The sequence below is a fragment of the Falco biarmicus genome, chromosome 7, assembly GCF_023638135.1.
Source record: "Falco biarmicus isolate bFalBia1 chromosome 7, bFalBia1.pri, whole genome shotgun sequence".
Taxonomy (NCBI): domain Eukaryota; kingdom Metazoa; phylum Chordata; class Aves; order Falconiformes; family Falconidae; genus Falco; species Falco biarmicus.
In genome coordinates this window covers 2,676,639-2,684,962 of record NC_079294.1, presented here as the reverse complement: position 1 = coordinate 2,684,962, position 8,324 = coordinate 2,676,639, and the positions used below count along the sequence as shown (strand labels likewise).

The following is an 8,324-nucleotide window of genomic DNA, read 5'->3' as shown; positions in this document are numbered from 1 at the left end:
TGAAATGCTTTTAAAGCCTGTGAAACTGAAATGGATTTGATACCCGCTGGAAGAGACTACAGGCTGGTTAGCGCAGCCCAGGCTGGGGCAGAAAGTAGTGCCAGAGCTCCAGTTAAGTGATACCTGTAAATGCTGGCAAGGGACACAGTGATGACGAACAGGCATCTGAGGACTCACCACTTCTGTCACTCAGATTTAAAAAGCCAAATCCACCTACCAACATTTGCTGAATAGTGTTTGTTTCACTGGTATCAGTCAGCAAGACATCAGTCAAAGGTATTAATCTCTGAAATAAAAAAACCCCAAATTCCAAACTCTGTTCTTTTCATGAGCTCTGGTAAATTTGCTCCCTTTTGCAGTCCTGGGGTCAATCAATTAGTGACTGCCTAGGGAGAAGCTTAATTAGGCTCAGATAACACAACAGAGGTTTCATCCCCTTGCCCTCCCTCTATACACATCCTCCTTTACACATCTGGGTAAAAGCTTCGCTGCAAAGCCTGGAGAGAGCAATCGCTTCAAGCATAGAGTACCCAAGAGCACATCTGAGCTCCCGAAAAGCATTGCAAACTCTTGCATCATGCAGACGCAGGAGAAGCCAGAGCGGCGAGGAAGTGAGAAGATCCACCCTGGCAGCCACTGCCACAGGGATAGTGTGTCACTGGGAACAACAAAAGGTGTTTTTACTGAGGAAACGTGGTGCCACGAGTTGTTAATCTTCTCGCAGAGGCAGAAATCCTAGCGCTGCTCTGATGGGGCTGCTCTTGCAGCAGGAGCGAGCCAGCCATTCAGGACTAGTCTGACAAATCTGGCTCCAGCTGCTCGGCTTTATTAACGACAGAAGCCCTCGAGGGGTGGGATCCAGAGGCATCACAGAGATTTTTTTCCCCTTCCCTAAGCACAAAAGACAGAAGTGGAATGTAGCTGAGGAATGCTTCGCCCTTGGAAGGGATGTAATAAATCTTCTTGGATGTGATATTTGGTTTATTTTGTGGGAGTCATTCAAAAGGAAAATGTAGATTGTGGGGCTTAGAGCTCAGCCTATGCTGGCAAAGGATCCCCGACAAAGAATGTCCATTGGCAGGGAATTTCCTGACTTTGCAAGTGAGCAAACGCCTCTTTTTCAGTTACTCTAAAAGCTGTCTTGCTATTATATAAAAGGTTGCTATAAGGCAGACTGCGATCAGTTCTTCTCCAGATCCACCAGAAGGAGGACAAGTAATAATTAGCCTGATTTGCAGGAGGAAGGATCCGGGCTGTACTCAAGAAAATGCTTTTTTTTTCCAAGGAAGGTCTCCTGGGCCGCAGGGGGCTGCTGGGGAGGCTGCGGCGTCCCCATCGCCAGAAGGATTTCACGCACGCGTCAGGCACTGCTCCTGGGTGACTCCACCTCGGCGAGGGGGGGGGATGGCTTCAGACACTTCCTGAAGTCCCTGCCAGCCCTCTGGTGATTATTACTGTACGATTATTATTTAACAGTGGGAGTGCTGCCTTTGGGAAAGGGGCTTAAGAAGGATTCTTCCTGCGCTGAAGGCCACCGGACATGGGGATAGCTTAGCAAGCAGAGGCCAGGAGAACAGAAGGGAGCGGATGTGCGGGTGGACTCGGTTTGCCACAGCAGCATGGCACAGAAAAAGCCCAAAGGTGACTGTGGACCTACCGCAGAGCAAGACGAAGCCAGGCTCACTGACAGAGGTGGGCAAGGAGGAGGCAGGGATGCCCTGGAGGTCTCCGGTCTACCAGTGAGCTCCTTGGGGAGGCCATGGCAGAGGCCGGCTGGATGGCAGTAAGCCATCTGGGAACCCTAAGCCAGGTTTAAAACGGACCTGGCTGGAAGAGGAGCAGACTGCATGGAGCCAACCACAGCTGCCTGCAGCGGTTCCAGCCTTAAGGGAATCACCACAGTGGAAGGTAGAGGGGGCTACCAGCCGTTAGTGGTAGACACGCTGGTTTTAAATGCATAGAGTTAGTTATTGCCCGTGGTGGGAAAGCCCCAGCTATAAAAAGCCTGAAGCCCTTCCACCTGCAGAGCTGCCACAAGAGCTGCAGGATGCCTGGGAAGAGGTGTAAGTGCGGTCCCTATGCACACTCGGTGAGCCCCGCCGTGAAGCCCAGGCCCTGCCCAGGCCATGCCCTACGGGAAGCAGTGGAACGGCACTGACAGGGCCACAGTTCCGAGGGGTCAGCCACACTAGCCGTCATTGCGCCGCTCTGTCCATCCTCCAGAAACGTCATTTTGCTCACTCCGTCAGGTTACTGGAGTTTCTCCTTTCTTGTGTGGTTGTGAGAACAGACGAAAAAAAAGATCCCATTAACGAGGAGGTGTTTGTTAAGATTTTAATTTCCTAGAAAAGGAAGCATGTTTGCAGTGCTCAGTGGAGGGGCTAAGGCCCCCCCAACAGATCTTAAGCGAATCCTTCGTGTCTTTGCCTGCCATTGTCACCTGCTGGAAATTACATGTTTTCAGTGTTTCCTTCCTTGTCAGGGAACACAAGTATCTTCTGTTCCGCACCCTGTGTTTTCACATGGAGAGGAGGTGCCTGTGTTAGTGACCTTATCAAGAAGTTAGCAATCTTGGGTTATTACCAGGGCTGGACTAAGCACTTTGCTGCTGTTATCATCACTATTGATTTTACATTTATAGAGAGCTGCAAATTTACACAGTGCTTAATAAACACAAAGTTTCCTGGACTGCAGCTAGTGATTAGGAGAATTGGGAGGCCTTCATTTTTTTTAAAAAACAACACAAAAAAAAAGAAACAACCAACAATTACATGATATTTCTGTGTTGTTTTTTCCACTACGGTAAGAGGCTTAAGATTAGAGGAGTTGCTGCCACACTCCTCTATGGCCACACGCATCAGGACACTGTGAGAGCTAACAGATCTAACATCCTCCTGGGCAGAATGGCAATTTTATACCAGTTATCCCACTGATGTCACCCAAAGTTTTGGACAGACAAATCCAAAACCTGCTGGGTAACAAGTGAACCAGCAGAAGTCCTTTGGTTCTGCTCCTCCTGTGCCCCTTAAGAGTATACCCAAGCTCTCCAAAGATGCAGCATTTTCCTCCTGCAAGAGCAGGGCTGTGAGTTTTGGACCAGGATATGGGATATCTCTGGACTGAGGTATCTGCGAGCAGGGAAGTCAAGTAAATGTAAGATAGGCAAATTAATTCACTCAGGGCACAGCACCGTTATCAGCACAAATATTTTGACTCTGGACAAATTATTTGTTCATCAGCTTAAAAATTAAAATCTTTTGGCTTAAATCTTTGTGGGTGTTTAAAGAATATTTTTTTCTAAAGGGACCTCTGAGAGCAGGATGAACGTTCCCTGTCCCCTCCACTGTACATCCAAAAGTATGGCTTTGTGCAACACCTTGCCACAGAGAGACTCAAAAGAAAAAAAAGGAATGGCAAACAACCATGGGGACAGGGAGGCTGGAAGATGCAAGGAAAGAGTGGAAGTCATTGGCCTTGAAGAAAGGGAAATCTGCTGAATCCAAACAATCTCTGACGAATTGAAGAGGGAGGTTGAACAACTGGAAGAAAGCACTGGGTTAGGCCTCGGGAGATCCGAGTCATCACATATTAGTGCTCAAAGGGGACTAGAAACAGCACCGAGGTTAAGCCCTGTGTTTGGGAAGCACTCAGGAAAGTGGAAACAAATACCTGTAGGCGACTTTTGGGAAAACCAAAACAAAGCAAAAAAGGCTTTAAATGCAGAGATGACATGTGCCAAGGCTGTGCTATGGCAGAAACTATGTCAGGAAAGCCCATGAGATACATGCTCCCTGGAGGTGGCAATATCCTCCAGGAGTTTGGCTCCTCCACTGAGAGTTCTGTCTTCAGCTCCTCACAAGGAGTTAAAAGCTCTGCCATTCTTCACTCAGTGCTTTTGCTCTGGAGATCTGGCTGTAAATCGAGGCACACCGCTCACGCAGTTTACCTTGGCAGGCTATAAACATCCTACCGCTGGCTACAGGGTGTGGCCAAGTGCGCCCAGGCCCTTTCTGCACAGCTTCTCCATAGCCTCTAGAGGCTGGCATGGACAAATGGCCCAGCCTTGGAAAATATTACCACCTCCCAGAGAATGCTGGTTCTGAGCTGTACCCAAAGGAAGCCAGGCTGCACTCGGGGAAAACTTAATGAATGGCTGGGTGAAACTCCCTGGTCTCTACACACGGATAGAAGCAGAAAACTTAGCGTTTGAGACGTTCACCTGAGAATATTCCCTTACACCTTAGCCCCTGCTCTATGCTTTCACCGGTACTTGCCTATATGCCACAAATACAGCGTCCCCTGATTTATATTTTTGGAGCGCTGGGCATGTGCGGATGTAGCATATTTACTTGCCTGTCTCTTCCACCAGACTATCCCCAAATACCTGGCAAGGCATTAACGGCTTGAGGCTCCAAGGTCCCGCAGCAGTATTTTCCTACCAAGTACTGCTTCTAACGAGAAGGACCCTGAAGCAGGTTTGAAGCCCCTTGGCCTTACTTCAGGCACACCCAAGCGCAGCTCCGCAAAGCCATCTGCCCAGATAGCTTCCTGAACCTCTCATGCAGAGGCCAAAGGCATTCTGTCCAGTTCTACATCATGATCACACAGGGAATTACATATTGTTCTAAATATTAATTTTTCCTCTGTATGCTACTGCAGATCTTAGCAAAACAATCGTGAGGGCTAAGCCACGGTGATTCTGCTGTGCACAATGTTATTGTGGAGTCCTTGCCAGCAGTCCCCACAGAACATTTCAACTTCACTTTAACCCACCGTTGCTCCATCTGTATCTCTCAATGCATCTGCCACGCACATATAATGTGATTCAATTTGATCTCAGAGTTTTTCTACATGGGCCAGTAGATATCGGAGTCTGAGTATATGAGTTATTTTCAGCTTGTCTGTGACATCCAATTCCACCCACCAGGCTTGCAGAGATATATAAATTATGGAAGTGTCTAAAATAACAGGCCCCGAGGAAACATCTGTCACCTCCAGAAGCTTGTGAGGGAGGCAGATGAAGCATTCAACTCAGCAACTTACTGAATTTTCTTTTAGCTCCAAGAAAGCAGAGAGCAGCAAGTCTTTCTGACACAGCCCAGATGCCTTGGCAGTTAAGATTTTCACATTGCCTTCACACTGCATTTGACCTGTAAACGTAATGCAGAGATGCTCAGCAATTTGGATGACATTTGTGCCGCCTTCACCTTTACCTTCAAAAGGAATGGATTGCTTCAATTTCTTTTTGTTTCTGCCTATTTTTTTTCCAAAAATGACTGGCTGGTCAGCCCTTTGCACCCAGTCTCTTAATCAAAGGAACACAGAACTTGCTGTGCCAGAACCTACTGGTGGCTGCTCAGGTCCTGTATCCTGCCACCTCCTGTGCTAGTGAAGCATGTGGGCCAGAGACTTCCATATCCTACAGCTATGCACCTTTTTACATGAAAAATCAGGATGAGAGCTGAGAAGTTAATTTTCATTCTCTCTCTCCTCCCTTTTGAAGTGATCTCATCGTCTCTCATGGGCCCCAACGCCACTCATTCTTTGCTGCTCTTCGTAGTGGAGAAAACAGCAATGGAGCACTGGAAGAAGAAAAGTAAAAAGGCAAATTACACGGTACGGAGTGCTACTTATAGGGCGAAGACTGGCAATCGGTGAAGCATGTATGCTTTGGAAAAAGAAAAGCAGAAGACAGATGGTGCTGCTCTCCTTCAGCTGGTAGAGGCAACCACTGGAGGCGAAGCAGGGGCTGGGGGCGAGCAGGATCCACCTTGGCTCGCCACACTCGCCCACCCCTGCCCCAGGCACCCATTCGACCTGCCCCGGACCCACAAACGGGGCAACGGGCAAACCTAGGCCCTTCCCACCCCACCTGCTAAGTATTTACGTTGCGGTGTGTGGAAGTGTGACAGAGCGGGCGGGACACCGGGCTCTGGCCCTGTCAACAGGCCAGACCCCCCAGGCCCGAGCCCTCCCCGCCGGCAGCACCGCCGGCGCCGCCTCGGCTCGGCTCCCGGGGGCCTCCCACCGGCGGGCCGCCCACCGAGGACCCCTGCAGCCGGCCGCAAAGCCAGGGCGCCCCAGCCTACCGCCGGCTCCCTCAGCCCCCGGGCCGCCATGAGGGGACGCACCGCCCCCGCCCGCCCTGACGCCGCCGAGGCGCTGCGCGCGCAGCCCCCGGCCCGGCCCGCGCCGGCGCTGCCCCCTGGCGGCGGGCGGGAGGTACTGCCGCCTCCGTGTCTGTGCCCGTGTCGGTGTCCGTGTTCCTGTCCCTGTCCATTTCCGTGTCCGTGTCTGCGCCGCGGGCGCTGAGCCACCGCCGAGGGTGTTTCGGCAGATGAAGCGAGGGACCCGCTCCCTGCAGGTGAAAGCAGGAGGATTCCCTCCCCCGGCTTATTTCACGGCCCCAGACGCCATCGGTGATTTTTGAGGAAAGTTTGCGCGATTTCTAGTAAAAACCCGCTGGTATTTAACGTCATTTTAGTCAGAAAAAAACCCAAAAAACAAACACCACCAGCCCGGAGCCAACCCCCCCTGGCGCTGCGGTACCCCATCACCGGAGGGCGATGACCACCCCGAGGCGGGGGCCGCCCGCACCCCGCGCAGCCGCCAGGGGGCGCCGCCGCCGCGGCCAAGGCGGAAGAGGGCGGAGCCGCGGCCGCCGCCATCAGCTGGGGCCTGCCGCCCTGCGCGGCCGCGCCTCGGGGCGAGAGGGGCTCGGGTACCATCTTATTTTTACAAATATATAGTTGGTTTTTTTTTATGAGGGGATCGGTCCTGTAAGGGTGCGCCGCCTGCATTAAGGCCGGGATGAGCGGTTTTTCTCCTGAGCGCCCGAGGCGTTCAGCTCGGCGCCTGGGCATTAACCCCGCCGCAGGCCCGGGCCCGCCTGGGCCCCCCCAGCGGGGATCGCTGCCCCCCCAGCGGGGATCGCTCCCCGCCCAGCGGGGAGTGCTGCCCCCCCAGCGGGGATCGCTGCCCCCCCAGCGGGGATCGCTCCCCCCCCAGCGGGGAGTGCTGCCCCGGCCCCCCCACCCCGGCCCTCCCATCCCTGCCCCTCAGAGCAGCGCCGTGGTAGAGGAGGCCTGGAATGCTTGTCCAGGCCTAGGGACCGACTGCGTCGCCAGCATAACATTTTCTGGTTTTACTAAGCCGTCCAAGAGGGGAGTTTTCCTTGGGGGATGGAGGGCAGAGGTGATGCTAAAGCTGCCTCTTGTAGTGAGGGGCTTTGCATAGATCCTACTTGTCTTCGTCTCACTGCACTGGTACGTGAGCACCAGCCTCATCCAGATGCCAAGACAGGTCCAAGATGTAAATCTGGAGGAAGATCTTGAAGGAAGAGAGAACCGTGGATGGCAATTAGCCATCCAAGCTGGCTGTTCCCTACTGAATAAAGCTGACTCTAACTCAGATGTCACAGCAGTTCATATGGTAGAGCTGGTTTTCACTGACAGCTTGGCTACTGACCGGTATGTTGTGAGCAGCGTGACATTTCATGCCAACTACAAACTCTGAGAGGCTGGGGAAAGACCCGGGCACTGAACCCCCAGTGGCTGTGGCTATACTGGTAGGAGTTGCTAGCTGGCAGCTGGCCCCAGTCTGTCCCCACCACCCTGGCAGCAAGGTGGCTGTGCAGTGAGAAGTGCTCATGCTCACTGTGTGCCAGTATGCTGATGGTGTCATGTCATCTGTTCCCTGCAGGAGCCTGGGGTTGCAGTGCAAAGGGATGGGATAAGCAAGGAATTAATTCTTTCCACTTTTGCAGCCTTCTCACTCATGTTCTGAATTCCATGAAACACCTACCTTTTGCAAAACCACTGAATATTTGAAACAAAATCCAAACAAAGCTAGGAAACAAAGAAGTGCAGGGTTAACCCGGGTTAGCTCCCTGCCCTTGTAAAAACTAGGAATTATAAAGGGGTTCATAGCACTTGGCTAAAGCAAAAAACTCTGTACTCAAGAAGTGATCAAACTTATAACAGGTAGTAGATAATTATGAGAACATGGAAACTTTCACAGACATTAATGTCCTTGCTAACAGCAGACCAAACTGGCAAATATATATATATATTTGGCAAATTGATGTAAATGGTAGCAGATCACCTTAATCGGATAGAAGAAGGAGATGCATAAGGACATCCTTACAGATTCTTCACACGTGCAAGAGCTGATTGCCAGTGCCATTGCTGTGTCAGTATCTTTAATGCTTTATCTTTGATGTTGGCTCAGCACACTCTAGGACCTGCAGTTTCTGCATAGAAGCAGCTCCTTAGGCTGCCTCGGGCTGCCAAGCTGTCTCCAGGTCATGCAGAGGAAGGAACATC

At 51.6% G+C, this 8,324-nt stretch overlaps 1 long non-coding RNA gene across 1 annotated transcript; it reads right to left on the bottom strand.

Annotated features, from left to right (window-relative positions):
• Positions 1–2,320: 2,320 nt before the first annotated feature.
• Positions 2,321–6,976, bottom strand: LOC130153271 (uncharacterized). The gene is made up of 4 exons (XR_008823294.1): positions 6,090–6,976; positions 5,434–5,582; positions 5,044–5,150; positions 2,321–2,510 (listed from the first exon to the last, which is right to left on the bottom strand). It is a non-coding gene; the product is annotated as an uncharacterized LOC130153271 (long non-coding RNA).
• Positions 6,977–8,324: the final 1,348 nt, after the last annotated feature.